The following is a 17,698-nucleotide window of genomic DNA, read 5'->3' as shown; positions in this document are numbered from 1 at the left end:
CGGCGGATCCACCATCCGCGGACACATCACTGCCAACTCGTGCGAACGAGTAGTGTAGGCTTCAATCTCTGAACCCACCATTTTCAACGACCAAAACTCCGACTCTAACTTCGAAATTTCTTCCCTCGGACAGTACTCCTCTCGCATCATGTTTTTGAACTCCTCCCAGTTCATTGCGTTAGCCAGTTCCAATCCAAGGATCTGGACGTCCGAATTCCACCAAGTGAGGGCGGAATCCTCAAGTGTCCCAGCAGCGAATTTGACCCTACTGGCAGGGGGACAGTTACACATCTCAAAGGCCGACTCGGCCTTCTCAGCCCAACGCAGGAAGCCTATAGCTCCCTCAGTGCCCTTAAACGTACTGGGCTTGCAGTCACGGTAGTTCTTGAAGGTACACGTTCCATTCGGACCTCCTGTTTGATTCTGAACGTGTGCGGCTAAAGCGGCCGCGACATGGTCATTCAGCAGAGTTTGGAGTTCAGCTGCAGTCATGCTGATGTTACCACGTCCTCGTCCAGCGTTTCTTCCAGCCATTTCCTAGAATCACAGTATAAAATGTTAAACATGAATTTTTCTTTCATATACAACACACCATACATGTAATAAAAAAAAATAGGTAAGAAAGAAAAATAAGGAACAACATCACATCACAACCACATATTAGTCTAAGTAAAAATTCATGATTAAAACCATTGTATTCGCTACAAAGTATTTCCAATCAATCCTTAAAATCATAGAAAAATAATAGTTAGGATGGAGACAACCCCTCCATCTAAGTGTCATCATCACTAGATGTCGTCATCGGAGGACACCTCTGAATGTGCCTCCTCCTCAGCCGGTTCCTCCTCCGGCTCCTCTTCGGGATCTTCTTCAGGTTCCTCTTCAGGCTCTGCCTCGGGTTCTGCTGCGTTCTGGGCAAGTTGCATTTGTAGGATATCGCAACGTTCTAATGCTATTTCGGTTCGGGTCCTTGCTTCTTGGAGTTGCTCTTGCAAGTCTATCATCTCGGCTTGCATCTTCATCATAACCTTGGTTTGTTGCTCACTAGTCTCTTGCATTTCTTTCGTTGCCGCTGCCATGCGGGCAATCTCCTCCTGAGTCTCGGTTCCATCTTTAAACAGTCTGGCAACATTTTCTCTAGTGTAGCGCATGTAACCCACATCACGCTCCAAACAAGAAACGACAGCTGCGAGAACTCGCTCTACAGGTTCGGGTATAGGTGGTAGGGTGTTGGGATAAGCAGGGTGGTTCGGGTGTGGCAATGGGGGAACTTGTTCACGGTAGACCATACGTCTGATCATGTTGGGGTACCATTCCCAGCTAACGTCGTTGTCATACAAGCCTCCGGATAGGCGGTACCTCTTCGGTGCAGGAGCTTCGAGTTCCGGGACTACGCGGGGTGGCGAGGCAGTAGGTAACTGCGGTTCCTTCCCGTGAGCATGCGTCATCGAATCGGATGATGATGAGGGTGGCGTCGACATTTCTACAGGTAAGCCGTGTATATGCGCGCGTATGAGTAAAGGAGGTAAAGAAATAAGATTTCAAGACTACACAAACCTATGCAGTGTGTATCATTATAACTAATGGGTCGTCGCGGTTATAGTCTAGTATGCATGCAGTTTCTAGTTCGCTATAACCAATGGCTCTGATACCAATCTGTCACACCCTCAAAATCCACTAACGGAGTTTTACCGTCAGAGGGTGTGAACTGGCAGGATCGGAATCATTAGTTATAACCAAACCAAAGAAAACGTTTAAATGAAAAATAAGTGCGGAAGCGTAAAACCTTAATTCAAAAGTTGCGTCACGTAGGACGACTTAAAACCAAATGTAAATGTTAAAATTAAGTTTGCAGAGTAAGATGTTTAACAATTAATGCATGCTCCTAAACCGCGCGCCCGCCTCGGCTACCTGAGAATAACATACTAAAAGGGGTCAACACGAGGTTGGTGAGTTCACAAGTTATATAAGATAAATCGTTTAGCGTTTGAGTTCAGCGTTTTCGTTAAGTGTTTTGCGTAACCACGTTACGGCGTTTAAAAGTTTTGCGTAACCACGTTACGGCGTTTAAGTGTGTAACCACGTTACAGCGTTTAAATGTTTTGCGTAACCACGTTACGGCGTTGAAGTGTGTAACCACGTTACAGCGTTTAAGTGTTACCAGATAATGTTATGTCAAATTATATATCGATAGGTAGCTAATCTATACAACAAGTATTACTAAGTGGTTCGAGACCGAAGCTGACTGTTTATCAAGTGCCCGTCACCAGGTCAACCCAGACCATGGTAAGTGTTAGCCAAAATTACACCCACTCAACCTCCAGTTGAGCTTAGCGTCGGGTGGGGTTTGTCAAACCCAGTAGTACTACTCAACAGTGACTCGCTATTCCAAATATTAACCGGTTCGATGCGTGGGACTTCAAGGGTTACGTGCCGCTTAGCCTCTACAAGTGATATATATAATTTATAACAAAATCTTAAATATGTGTTTATCTCAAAAATGCGTTTATCGGAGTATGTTATCTCCCCCAAGTGAAAAACGTTTGAAAACAGTTCAAAGAGCGGGGTAAGTGAACTCACTGTTTGCGAAGAATATTCCAAATTAGATCACCGAGTGATGCGCGTCGTAGAAAACTCTCTAGCGTTCTAAAATAACAAAGAGATTTTCTAAGTATCGGAACGTTTAACGAGTCTCTAGACTCGGCACATAATACCTATGCACGTATCATGTTTCGTGTTTCGTTTGTGAACCGTGTGTGATTTAAACAAGTACAATTGTGATACGATACATGAGTGAGCAATTACTTTCGTGTCACGTATTAATAACATACTTATTAGCAAATTATTCCCGTAAGGGCATTTTGGTCAACAAACAAAGACTAACTAACCATTATTCCCCATAAGGGCAATTTGGTCAATTCATGGAAATCAACTAGCAACTATTCCCCGCAAGGGTATTTTGGTCAAAATACAACAATTATATAAAAACTATCATATTTCATGCATTCCTATACAACTCAGCAGCTAGTTTCATTGTGACAGAATTTCTACTTGAAAGATTGTACTATTTCACCGATCATATCATCTCAATTAATTCACCAAAAATCACCACTGAAACATACATGTCTTAGGTTTCCAGAACATATTTTATATTATTTTTATTCCGTATAGATTTCTCATAATGATCAAAACACTACAGTAAACTCATATCAGTCAGATTCATGCACAACAGAATGTTATTTGCAATTCCCGGTAAACGAAAAATCCAATAAATGCAAGACCACTTGGGTTTGGTTCCTAACTCAGTGAGTCAACTTCCAGAAGTGGAACCAACCCAATTGGCCTCGTAGTTCATGAGATATAGAATTTACAATATAACCTAACAGCAGGTCTAACAGCTCAGCTTTGCATCACGTTTTTGTAAAATCATAAAAGTATACTTCCACTTATCCAAAAATTACGAATTTATACTTCATAGAAACTAGACTCAACCTAGTTTACTGCAGTACCCACAATCTCAATCAATTTTCACGTTTACACTTCGTTACAGTCAGTTAAACATCGTATATACATTCTGTCCAGAATCTGTTCACATCAAAACTCAACATAATCACAACCTATGAACTATCATGCATCCATATAACCCTCTAGACACTATAACTACTATCCATGCATATCAATCACACCATACATACAAGATTAGGGTTTGTGATCTAATCCAAATCAAAGACAACAATGAATCATGCAACAACATCAATCTAGTTATCAATCTATTATGCAACTAACAAGAATCATATTGATCACATACATACATATAATCGGCCTACTTAGGGTTTACATACAACCCATTAAACATCAAAATTACACAACAAGGAGGTAAGGGGTGATCAAGTATACCTTCCTAGCACCTAGTTCTTGGATTAATCTCTTGATTGATGTGTGTGTGTGTGATCTTTGTGGACGGCAGCCGTGGAGAGGGAACAAGAGACTTCCGATCGGAAGTTGTAGGGTTAGGGAAAATAGTTAGGGTTTAGTGTTTAAGTTATATTTATAAATAATCAAGTTACATTCTAGTCCCTCTTCTTTCCAAGTGTTGTTTTTCTAGAACATTCCATCATACTTGGACAATAAGTTAACATGACCATAGTATTATCACATAGCACATAATCCTAACACATAATAATCATATAATTATTGTTTTTACGTTTGTCGTTTATTTATCAATCGTTTGCGTCAACTCGTTTGCGTTTCGGTGCAAATCCCGAAAGACTACCCATGTAGTGAGTGTTAAGCGTCATTTAAACCCTAGTTTAAATGTAATGAAGTGTGCGTTATAGATTCAACGATCTTAAAGTTTGAATTGACGGAGTTGAGTTAACGGAGTTAACCTGGAATTGACGATTGTCACAAACTAAGTTCGAGATGAGTTCGATGGGAGAGATGAACTTTTTTTTAGGGTTGCAGGTTCATCAGTCTGCGAAGAGAATCTTCATTCATCAGACACAATATGTGAACGACGTCTTGAGCCGATTCAAGATTACTGCCGGAAAAATCCCTTATACTCCTCTTCCCGTGGGTCACAATTTATCACCGGATGAATTGGAGGATACCGTTGATCCGACCCTATATCATGCTATGATTGGTTCTTTAATGTATTTAACTGCTTCTCGACCCGACATAATGTTTGATGTTTGTTTATGTGCTAGGTACCAAGCTAGTCCCCGAGTGACTCACCTGGAAGCGGTTAAGCGCATTTTGCAATATCTAAGGGGAAATCCTGACATCGGGTTATGGTACCCCAAAGATGATACTTTTGATCTTACCGCCTACTCAGACTCTGATTATGGAGGATGCAAGATCAATTTCAATTCTACTACAGCGGGTTGTCAATTCTGAGGAAGCCGGCTTGTTTCCTGGCAGTGTAAGAAGCAGACAACGATCTCCACTTCAACCGCCGAAGCTGAGTATATTGCAGCCTCGAGTTGCTGTTCCCAGGTTTTGTGGATACAATAACATCTTTGCAACTACGGTTTGAAGTTTCTTACTACTCCCATCTTGATTGATAAAACGAAACATATCGAAATTCGATACCATTTTATACGGGATTGTTATGAAAAGAAATTAATTAAACTTGAGAAAGTGCATACTAATTTTCAAAAAGCTGATCTATTTACCAAAGCTTTTGATAAAACACGTTTTACTTTTTTGCTTGGTTTAAATGGATTGAAAACCCTTGCTGAGATCCTAAAGTTAGGATGATTATCTTTATTTTAGTTTGTTCTAGTTTTAAAAAAAATTAGGTTTTAGGGGGTGAATTCTAGAAAATACAAAAATATTGTGCTTTTTGTTTGTATAGATAAAATCCAAAAACATTAGAAAATTTTGAAAAATCAAAAATATTGTGTTCTTTCTTGTTCTATTATTTGAAAACCCAAAAACATTTTAAAATTTTGAAAATACCAAAAAGATTGTGATTTCTGTTTGTACAGATAAATTCTGAAAAAGTCAAAAAGAATGTGAATTGTCTTATTTTGTAAAGAAAAATCCGAAAAGACAAAAAGATTGTGTTTTTAGTTTGTAAAGAGAAAAACCAAAAAGATTTTTGCTTATGTTCGCTGAAAAATATGTCATTTGCTTCTATTATGAAGGACATATGTATGTCCTCCTGATGAACGTTGGATCCACGACGACTCGGATTCCGAACGTGAAGGGGGAGAAGGTGGGAACGATGATGATGGGAATGATGATGGTAATGATGGTGATGGTGGAGCTGGTGATGCTGCCTTTCAAGAGCAACAAGAGGCAGTAAATGCTGCTTTAGCTGCCACCATTGCAGCTCAACAGGAACGAAAGAGGAAAGGGAAAGCGGTGGCAACTGAAGAGCCATCTAAGAAACGCCGTGTGTCAGCCGGGGCTGGGGTGATTATTGGTGTACCACCACCTCGTCAATCGATGCCTCAACGCTCGGTAGTGCCGTCTACTACTTGCACTTCGATGCTTACATTGACGACGACGCTGGTGTCCCATGAAAGGCTTGGGTTAATTCCACAAATGGCATTATCTGAAATACCAAGGCCTCCTGCTACATTGTCGACAGTCCCTTCAACACCATCTATGAGGCCTCCTCCTCGTGCTCCTACTCCTTCTCCTCCCAGTGATGTCTCATTTATAAGAATCACTCGGCCTCAGGGACCTATCCAACCTGTTCATCCATCATTGTACAATCTGCCACCGAATCGTCAGACCGAGATGCTGTTAAATCTTCTCCACCTTTATGAAAACCAAATGGCAGCTGACCGTCAAAATCAAGAACGTCTTATAGAGAATCAAAGACGGATGATGAGTTATATCTCATTTTGTCAAAAGGAGACTAAAGCGCTGCGGGCAATTTTTGAGTCTCAGGGGGTGAAAATGAAAGAACAAGAAGAATTAATCTTGCAGTTGACTTGCAAAGAAGATGCCCTAAAGAAACTCAAAAATGATGTTCAAGATCCTGATGAGTCTGGTGCAGGAGGTGAGCCTAAACAATCGCACGGCTCATCTTCCGGTGCTGGTACAAGTGGCGGTGAGGAATCGGGTAAACAGATTGTTATATATCACGATCCAACTGCCGCCAACCCAATTGAGATGATTGCGGCTAATATTGTGATATTTATGGATGGATCAGGGATGGTTAGAAGTGTGGTGAACAGAGATGAGATAGAGGTTGGTGAGTTTGTTGATAGGTCTCTGACACGGGAGCAGATTTCCATACTGCTTGGGTTGAATGACGATCAGTTGACTGTGTTAGAGACCGAGCCTGATGTCGAGGTGGTGAATGAGGAAGGTATATTGGATGATTTGTCTATTCAGATGAATACGGATTATATTTATGAAGACGAGGATGTTGAGATGGAAGATGTAACTGCTGAGGAGTATCCGGACTTGTTTCAACACACGAACGTTGATCAAGGTGCTCCGGTATTTGATGAACAAACGGTTAAAGCGGCTGAAGATGACTTGGAAAAGACGTCTAAGGGAAAGAAGGTTGTGGATACTCGTTTCAGATCGATTGAGAACCCTACTGATGCTGACATTGCTAAGTGGTTCAACTACAAAGAGGCGGGTAAGATTATCAAGGCATATCGTTTTGTTGATCAAGAACAAAAAGACACAGCTGCTGCATGGGTCAATGAAAATCAGGTGACAACCTTCAAGACTGTTTCCAAGGTACATGGTGATATAGTTTCATGGTTGTATGATTCCGAGCTTAAAGTATATATATTTAAGTGGGAGAAGGGGATCCAGTACTACGAGACGATAATTGATGTTCTTACTTTGCCACGTTGGGATGTTCGTACCCTCGCGAGACGTCCATTTATCAATCGTGGGGGTTACCGGACAGCTGAGTGGTTTCATCAACACTTACTGTTCGAGGTCAATCATGGTTTTAAGTTCTTCAAGCCCCAGGTCCCGAGACGTAAGCGCATTAACGAGATTGATCCAAGGACTGGCTGGAGGAAACTTGTCCTTAAGGTAAAGTTGCCAAAGACGATGAAGCGGGTTCCTGTGAAGACGATGCCCCAACAGATGCATCTCTCGTTCAACCGCTGGTATTATGACAATCGTACTGACGAGGCCGTCATTGTCCTTGGTAAAGGACTGAAGACTGAGCTCATCAAGATAATCGACCCGATGTGGTTGGTTAATTTATCAGAGGCAGACAATGACGTGCTACACAGGAAACAAATTCTGATCAAGCGCAATGAAGACTACGACCTGGCTATGCAATTCCAATTCGTTGTGCGTGTTTGTCATGAAAACGGAATTCATAGTTGCAGAGACTAGCAGTCCAAGCGCTTCAAGTAACTTAAAGACAAAGAGCTCAAGACGAGGGGGTGTCTGTTAGTGCACGGTTTTGCATATTGAGTCTTTGTATTTATCGTTAACGTTTTTTGTATTATATTTAATGTAATAATTAATTAAGTTAATGTCTAGTTCATTAATGTAATGTCTAGTTCGCTAAGGATGTTTAGCGATTAAGACTTAAGTTATTATCCCTCCTGATTCATTAGGGGATGTTAACGAATCAGGGGGTGATTCATTAAGTTATTTTGTTTATTAATGTATGTAACGAAGTAGCGTCTGGTTCGCTAGGGGATGTTAGCGAACCAGACCTATCTTCTATATATAGTGAACATTGTTCACCTTTAATGTTAAGCTTTGAGAGTTAATTATCGAAACCCTGTCCGAATCCTCTCTCGATCTTCATCCTAATATTATATAATCACTAATACATATATACTGATAATACATAAACATATATAACACTCAATCATACGTAATTATGAACTAGATCTATAGTTAAAGTATTAATCGATTATATACAGATCTTAGATCTGTTAATTGTTATTGAATTGATACACCCGGGGTTCCAACAATTGAGTGATCTAACAACCATCGGTGTGCTTAAAGGATTTGCTTTGTCCATATTGAAACGTTTTAAGAGTTTCACAGTATAAGTTGACAGATGCACAAGTATCCCATTATGCATATGCTCAATTTGTAAACCAATACAATATTTGGTTTTTCCAAGGTCTTTTGTAACACCCAGACCTCTCTTACCACCAATATTGTCCGCTTTGCCCCCGATGGGTTGCCCATCCGGGAACTCACGGATTTGTTTTTTGGTTGCCCAGGTAGAGACTTCCCAGGTGGTCACCCATCCTAGTACTACTTCCACCTAAACACGCTTAACCGTGGAGTTTTCATGTGCTCTACAGCCAACTAAGCCCAAAACGCGTTGGTGATGTTAAGAGGCAGGGCATTACTTATGAACCAAGGATCTCTCTTGTCCACGGCCGATGTGGGATAGCCTAAGAGTGGGACAATGTTGTGTTTGCCAAGGGTGTTACAAACAACCCCCCTTTGGACTCATCGTCCTCGATGAGGCATGTCCCATCACCCCGAACGGCACAAGAGTGGATCTGATACCAACTGTAACACCCCGGCCTCTCGTACCACCAATATTGTTCACTTTACTCCCGATGGGTTGCCCATCCGAGAACTCACGGATTTGTTTTTGGTTGCCCAGGTAGAGACTTCCCAGGTGGTCACCCATCCTAGTACTACTTCCACCTAAGCACGCTTAACCGTGGAGTTTTCATGTGCTCCACAGCCAACTAAGCCCAAAACGCGTTGGTGATGTTAAGAGGCAGGACATTACTTATGAACTAAGGAACTCTCTTGTCCACGGAAGATGTGGGATAACCTAAGAGTGGGACGATGTTGTGTTTGCCAAGGGTGTTACACTTTTTTCCATCAATTTATACATACCTTCATTTCCTTTTATATTTATATACTTTCATACTTACTCTTAATCTTTTCTATATCATTCATATATCATGCATACATCATTCATATACATTAATGTATCATACATACATCATTCATAAACATTCACATTGCAAACACTTACTGTAACAACTTGAGTTTTTGAATTTATATAAATACCTGACCCATTTCGATATTTGGGGAATTTTACCGAGTTTATCGAGTTTAAATTGATTAGTATATTATTATCTATTTATTATGATTATATCTTTCTTAAGTTTACAAATTCAACCCAAACTTAAACTTTTTGCTTATATTATACCCACCTTCAACTTCAGGGTCCCTTTTGTAACTTGTGTTATAACCCATTTATCAAACTGGGTTACCAAGACCCATACCCTGATCCAACCCCAATTCAGACCCTAATCGCAAACCCGGATGCAATTTGGAAACCTTGAGCCTTAATTCACGCATCTAAGTTGGGTAATCAAATCAAACAATATATTATACCTCCTATTTACGGCCTACCGACAATCATAATATGGAATAATCAATCAATCACAATCCGTTTTCTTAATATACGTAAGCCGACTCCAAGCTGGACGTATTCTACAAGCAAACAGTTATATAAACTCAATTCATCACGCAGACACAATCAATAAACCCTATCCAACATTAACCCTCTGTATAATTGGTTTATCATCGTCGTTTAATGGACCGTTCACTTCTGTTTTCTGGTCGTCATCTGTTCGTCGCGTTTTGACCCTCAAATTATCATCATTACAGGTATTCTATACATGCTTCCGATCGTCTTGGTCTACTGAATATTAACCCTAAGGTTAATTGAATTAACGTGTATCGAATTAACGGCTTTTTGAATCTAGGGTTTATGTTCTTGAAAGGGGACCTGGCCTGCTAATTATAATGTTTCTGTTTGGTCTCTAACCAACTGATGCACCCAGCTCAGTTGGCTGGGTGCTTGTATGATAACTCTTGGAGACGGCCAATGGCGCGGGTTCGAGTCCCGGCCATGGCAGTTTTGATTTTTATTTTTGTTTTAATTAGTTTATGGATCTAAAAAGTTTTAGCAACTTAATATATTAAATTTAAATATTAAATAAACGTTATTCTAATAAAACCGACATATAAACCGATTATTTTTCCGAATCTTGGATAAAACCATATATATAGTTATTAAAATTGATAAATGTTTTTTCTAAAAAAAAAGGGTTTGGTTTTGTTTAATAAACTATTAATTATTATTGTTATAAATGGTAAATAAAACTTTATTTTATTAGACCGACATCGTTTACTTGGCGTTTTCGGTATTTTCATAAAATTATATATGTATTTATAATTATATGTAAATATATGTATATAAGCTTTAATAAAGATTTTGACAAATATAAATTATATAAATACCTTAAATGTATTTTTAGCTTAAAATAATTATCTAAAACAAATATCTTTATATAATTTATCCAAAGTCTTATAAATATTTACTTAAGTATTTTCAGGTAATTTTGTAACTAAAATAATATTATTTATGAGAAACCGTTGTTAAATAAAAGTAATTATAAATCTAAGTAATATTAAACTTTCGTTAGAATGTACCCGATCTTCGAATCCCGAACCCTTATCTAGTGTAGCTTCGTTGTTCTATCCATATTTATTTCCTCAACTATTGTTACTTAGGATTTCTCGTTGATAACTTCCGAAGAGCGTAACTATTGTTTACTACCGTTCTTACCGCGTTCGCTAATCTCTTGCTTGTTTCGAGGTGAGTACCACATTCCCCTATTTTACCGCTTTCAATGGTTTGGGGACATATGCGTGAATATATTTCTCATTATATACTTATACTTAAAACTGCAACTTTGTCTTATGTGTTAACAACTTATACCTTACTTGTTTATGTGCTTATTTGCTCTGTATGCTTTCGCATTCGGAGAGGTCCAACATAATCTCAGTCTAGTATGATCATAAGCCAGTCGTTAGCCTTTGTGCTTCTCGACATCTCAGTTATACTTGCTCATTTGGTTAATTTGTTATTCTCATATGACTTGTTGCAGCTACATATTTTGTTATATATAATATATGTACAACTAAACTGGTGTGTTGCTCACTCAACATGTGTTGTTGACAAAACTTTATTTTATACGCATATGCAGGTTGGTGAAGACTTAGTGGAGAATTTAGCTAGAAGAATATTTTAAATCAAGAAATTGTTGTATGAATTATTGTTTGTATATGATTTATTTGATAATTGAATTCAATTAATAGATATTGTCATTTAAATATTGTGCATGATAGTAACCTTGAGAGCTGTGACAATCAGTTCGCGCCCCGGCATTTCCGCCGTAGGTTGGGGTGTGACAGATTGGTATCAGAGCCGAAGGTTTAAGATAGGTCGTTAGAAATTGCCTTAGACACATGGTTAGGAACCCTACACGTGCCTATTTGTTTACATTTATGTGTTCAAATTAAATTGTTTACAGCTTTCTTAGATAATTATTTATTATCTATTGTATTGTTATGCACACACACACACAAACTCCGAGGCTATGCCTCAACATTCAAATAAAACTTTTCGAAATTAGATTGCTTTTATTTACGGGAAATTCCTTAAGAATTCCCACCTGTTGTTTTCACTCGTAAACCTTAAGGCTAGGTTATGTGGCATGTCCCTATGATAAATGAAAGGGGAAGAGAAACTGTGAGTTGGGCACTGGCAAAACGGTTCCAAGAACCAAAGATAAGACGCTATTCCTTACCTGGGTGATAACCTGACCACAGTACTCAACCCTATGGACCCGAGCGAGACCCATAAATGCCATATGATCGACACCTTTGGTTGATTTTAACCGAATTCACGGTGATTTCGTGGCTAAACTCGGTTTTCCCGATTATTGTGTTCCGTTATTTAAATGGTTAGTTGGGTGAAAAATCCATGGAACACATGGGGACTCTTACTATTCATTTCTTAACTTGATTTCGTATTTTTGTTGGAGTAATCAATGTGGTGATTTCACAAGATTCTCCGACTACCCATATTTATTTCGATAGTTCGTTATTTAGTTTGGTCGGTTAAAACGCCATGTAACGCTCATTGGGCCGACAAACTTCATTGCATTGTTAATTCGTTAATTAGTTGGGACAATCAAATTGCCATGTAACGCTCATGGGATGTCCAACTCAGTTGCTTTTAATCGTTAGTTTCGTTGGGTCATTCAAATTGCCATGGAAAGCTCATGGGAGACCAACACACAATTTATATTTCGTTGGTTTAAAATTAAATTTAACTTAAATAAATAAATTTTAAACTGACTTAACTCCTTATGTAGTCATCACACATTAATCTTATTGACTACATCGTTTAATAACTATTTACGATATGTACCCCCTCATCTTATAAACTCTTACTTTTAATTTTCATGACGCAAATCCCCTCACTTCTTAACGCAACGTTATTATAAGTGATCTACATAGATAAACATTTCACTATTCTTATGATTTCCTCAATTTATCCTTCATCTTATAAATCCTCATTTTTGGTCCCTGTAGAATGTCTCATCTAAAAACTCCCCGTCGTTCTCAACATCAATGCAACCGATTCAACTTTTCCCACAAATTCCTCTACTGGTGACTACAAACCATCTACCTCCACCCATCCTCACAACAAGAAACGTAAGAACCTTGTTGCAATAAATCCTACCCACCCGCATGTCTCCTCAAACAAGAAACCTTAACTCGGTCCTTTTCCGTCGTGCTCCATTTGTAACCGTCATCACTCGGTTAAATCCCTATGCCGTCGTTGCACCCAATGTAACCGTTATGGTCATCTTGCTAACACTTGTCGTGTCCCGCCTACTGCACAAGCTGTTCCACAAAAACCTACCCCTCATGCTCAACCTAGTGTTCCTAATACTCGTGCTTGCTATCATTGTGGATACCCAAACCATCTTCGTAATATGTGCCTACAACTTACCCAAGCTCATAAATCTCAATCCACGACTATACCCTACTACTTAACCCATGCTCATCAGGCTCAAATCCATCAACCTCATGTCCCTTAAGCTCCTCCCGTCAAACAAGGTCAACCTTACTTAACCCAACACTACCAAACCTCACAACCGCAAGCTCAAGTTTATCAGACATATTTCCACGAAACAACTCTTTTGGAAACCGTTCAAGCTCCAGCTTTCCAAGCAATGCCGAATCAATCTACCTCAACTGCTCCAACTCCTGCAACTCCTCATGGTGCCTCAAGTTACGTTAATCAAGCTACTCAACGATATTGAAGACCTTTGCCGTTCCCTTATATATCTTACCTTATCTTGTCTTTTTCTTAATTATTGTAACGCCTCTTATGTCCATTTAAACTATTTGTCTTTTATAATCTATCTTATGAATAAAGTTTCTTTTAAATAGATTGTTTATTTAAGCCTACTTCTATCTTATTTCGTTACCTTCATTAATCTTAACTATTTATAAACTACCCCTTCTTCAACTTTAAATACCTATATCTTTACGTTTAAAAGTCGTCTTAAAGTTTCTTTGCTTTATTAAAATCCACTGCAACTTTTAAAATTATTTTATACATTCTAGTGTTCTAAATTAAACTCCTTAAAACTTTTGTTTCCTCAAATTCATGTTTTAATCAAACGTTTTGAAAATCCACACGATGGGACGAATCATGTGGACCATCCGACGATAACAATAATTATGGTCCGGAACATAATTATCGAAGTCCTCGTATGGAAATCATGAAGCGTAAAGTTGTGTGCCATAATATAGAATTGAAAGTAGTTGGGATAACGGTACAAATGTAGAAATGATAAGGACATGGTGGATACGCCGCTGGTACATCCTATATATAAGTGCCCTTACCGGATTTGCATTTGGAGCGTTATTTTAACTATTTAAAGTCCTGTGCTATGCTAAATTTTTATAACTTTATTTTTTTTAATTTTCTTTTCCTAAAAAAAATAAAATTAATTAAATAGTTTGTTATAGTATTCTTTAATTTCGGGATGAAATTCCCTAAAGTATGGGAGACTGTAACAACTTGAGTTTTCGAATTTATATAAATACCTGACCCATTTCGATATTTGGGGAATTTTACCGCGTTTATCGAGTTTAAATTGATTAGTATATTATTATCTATTTATTATGATTATATCTTTCTTAAGTTTACAAATTCAACCCAAACTTAAACTTTTAGCTTATACTATACCCACCTTCAACTTCAGGGTCCCTTTTGTAACTTGTGTTATAACCCGTTTATCAAACTGGGTTACCAAGACCCATACCCTGATCCAACCCCAATTCAGACCCTAATCGCAAACCCGGATGCAATTTGGAAACCTTGAGCCTTAATTCACGCATCTAAGTTGGGTAATCAAATCAAACAATATATTATACCTCCTATTTACGGCCTACCGACAATCATAATATGGAATAATCAATCAATCACGATCCGTTTTCTTAATATACGTAAGCCGACTCCAAGCTGGACGTATTCTACAAGCAAATAGTTATATAAACTCAATTCATCAAGCAGACACAATCACTAAACCCTATCCAACATTAACCCACTGTATAATTGGTTTATCATCGTCGTTTAATGGACCGTTCACTTCTGTTTTCTGGTCGTCATCTGTTCGTCGCGTTTTGACCCTCAAATTATCATCATTACAGGTATTCTATACATGCTTCCGATCGTCTTGGTCTACTGAATATTAACCCTAAGGTTAATTGAATTAACGTGTATCGAATTAACGGCTTTTTGAATCTAGGGTTTATGTTCTTGAAAGGGGACCTGGCCTGCTAATTATAATGTTTCTGTTTGGTCTCTAACCAACTGATGCACCCAGCTCAGTTGGCTGGGTGCTTGTATGATAACTCTTGGAGATGGCCAATGGCGCGGGTTCGAGTCCCGGCCATGGCAGTTTTGATTTTTATTTTTGTTTTAATTAGTTTATGGATCTAAAAAGTTTTAGCAACTTAATATATTAAATTTAAATATTAAATAAACGTTATTCTAATAAAACCGACATATAAACCGATTATTTTCCGAATCTTGGATAAAACCATATATATAGTTATTAAAATTGATAAATGTTTTTTCTAAAAAAAAAAGGGTTTGGTTTTGTTTAATAAACTATTAATTATTATTGTTATAAATGGTAAATAAAACTTTATTTTATTAGACCGACATCGTTTACTTGGCCTTTTCGGTATTTTCATAAAATTATATATGTATTTATAATTATATGTAAATATATGTATATAAGCTTTAATAAAGATTTTGACAAATATAAATTATATAAATACCTTAAATGTATTTTTAGCTTAAAATAATTATCTAAAACAAATATCTTTATATAATTTATCCAAAGTCTTATAAATATTTACTTAAGTATTTTCAGGTAATTTTGTAACTAAAATAATATTATTTATGAGAAACCGTTGTTAAATAAAAGTAATTATAAATCTAAGTAATATTAAACTTTCGTTAGAATGTACCCGATCTTCGAATCCCAAACCCTTATCTAGTGTAGCTTCGTTGTTCTATCCATATTTATTTCCTCAACTATTGTTACTTAGGATTTCTCGTTGATAACTTCCGAAGAGCGTAACTATTGTTTACTACCGTTCTTACCGCGTTCGCTAATCTCTTGCTTGTTTCGAGGTGAGTACCACATTCCCCTATTTTACCGCTTTCAATGTTTTGGGGACATATGCGTGAATATATTTCTCATTATATACTTATACTTAAAACTGCAACTTTGTCTTATGTGTTAACAACTTATACCTTACTTGTTTATGTGCTTATTTGCTCTGTATGCTTTCGCATTCGGAGAGGTACAACATAATCTCAATCTAGTATGATCATACGCTAGTCGTTAGCCTTTATGCTTCTCGACATCTCAGTTATACTTGCTCATTTGGTTAATTTGTTATTCTCATATGACTTGTTGCAGCTACATATTTTGTTATATATAATATATGTACAACTAAACTGGTGTGTTGCTCACTCAACATGTGTTGTTGACAAAACTTTATTTTATACGCATATGCAGGTTGGTGAAGACTTAGTGGAGAATTTAGCTAGAAGAATATTTTAAATCAAGAAATTGTTGTATGAATTATTGTTTGTATTTGATTTATTTGATAATTGAATTCAATTAATAGATATTGTCATTTAAATATTATGCATGATAGTAACCTTGAGAGCTTTGACAATCAGTTCGCGCCCCAGCATTTCCGCCGTAGGATGGGGTGTGACACTTACCACTTAAGGTAAGTGTATTAACTAAGCACATCGAGTATGCACACAACCCCGAAAACGTAACAAGAAAATGGGGCTAGAAACTCACATATATCTTGTGCTTCTCAGAGTTATCTATAATGCCCCTCCTAAGCTGTGCACGGCTAACTGTGCAATAGTTGTAAGTATTAATTAACTACTTCTAATTATATCATACTCTAAGTTATTGTAACCCATAGCTACGGGGTCCGGGGGCAGCGCCCCTGCCAGCGAGGGTCTAGGGGCAGCAACCCCTAGCAGGGTCCAAGGGGCACAGCCCCTGGCTGGGTTCGAACTGCAGATTCTCATCGAATGGAGATTTTAATCGGATGGAGATTATAATCGAATGGAAGTTCTAATCGAATGGAGGTTCTAATCGAACGGAAGTTTTAATCAAATGGAAGTTCTAATCGAATGGAAGTTCTAATCGAATGAAAGTTCAAATCGAATGACAATTCTATTCGATTACTTTGCCATTCAATTCGATTACTTTTCTGTCAATTCGATTAGATTACTTACCAACTCGATTTGATTACTTTTCAATTCGATTCGATTACTTATCAACTCGATTCAATTACTTTACAACTCGATTCGATTACTTTACTGAATCAGGTTTCTGAAGGATTCGGTTCATATATGGTTTCCATTCTTATCACTTTCCATCCTTCCCTTTCGACTCATCTTTCTTAAGAAACGAGCCTTGGTCTATAACGACACCATTCTCTTGCAATAACCCGGTTCAAACGTTACCTGTTTGTCCCGTTTTATTCCAAAACACCTAGTTTACGTCCAAGTTCATATTTTTTTTGCATAAAAATGCCCGATATGCCTTAGTATCAAATCCCAGGGCAAAACGACCTTAAAAACATAACCTTTAATCTAAAACGTAACTTTTTGGGTTTACTTCTAGCTACGGTTTTGCTCGATACGTGATTATGGACGTTTTCCTTGTTTGTATGATGAAGATCTAGCACAAACCCTTCTTGGTTCGGATCCAAACCATTCGAAATGTAGAGGAGTGTTTGTGTGTGTTTTTGAGTGTGTTATGGAGGCTAGAGGATGGAAATGAGGGTT

Source organism: Bidens hawaiensis, unplaced genomic scaffold (genome assembly GCF_021521415.1).
Source record: "Bidens hawaiensis isolate Kalapana, Puna unplaced genomic scaffold, B.hawaiensis_p1.1 tig00016426_1, whole genome shotgun sequence".
Classification (NCBI taxonomy): Eukaryota; Viridiplantae; Streptophyta; class Magnoliopsida; order Asterales; family Asteraceae; genus Bidens; species Bidens hawaiensis.
The sequence above is the reverse complement of the archived record's forward strand: the minus strand, read 5'-3'. Positions refer to the sequence as shown.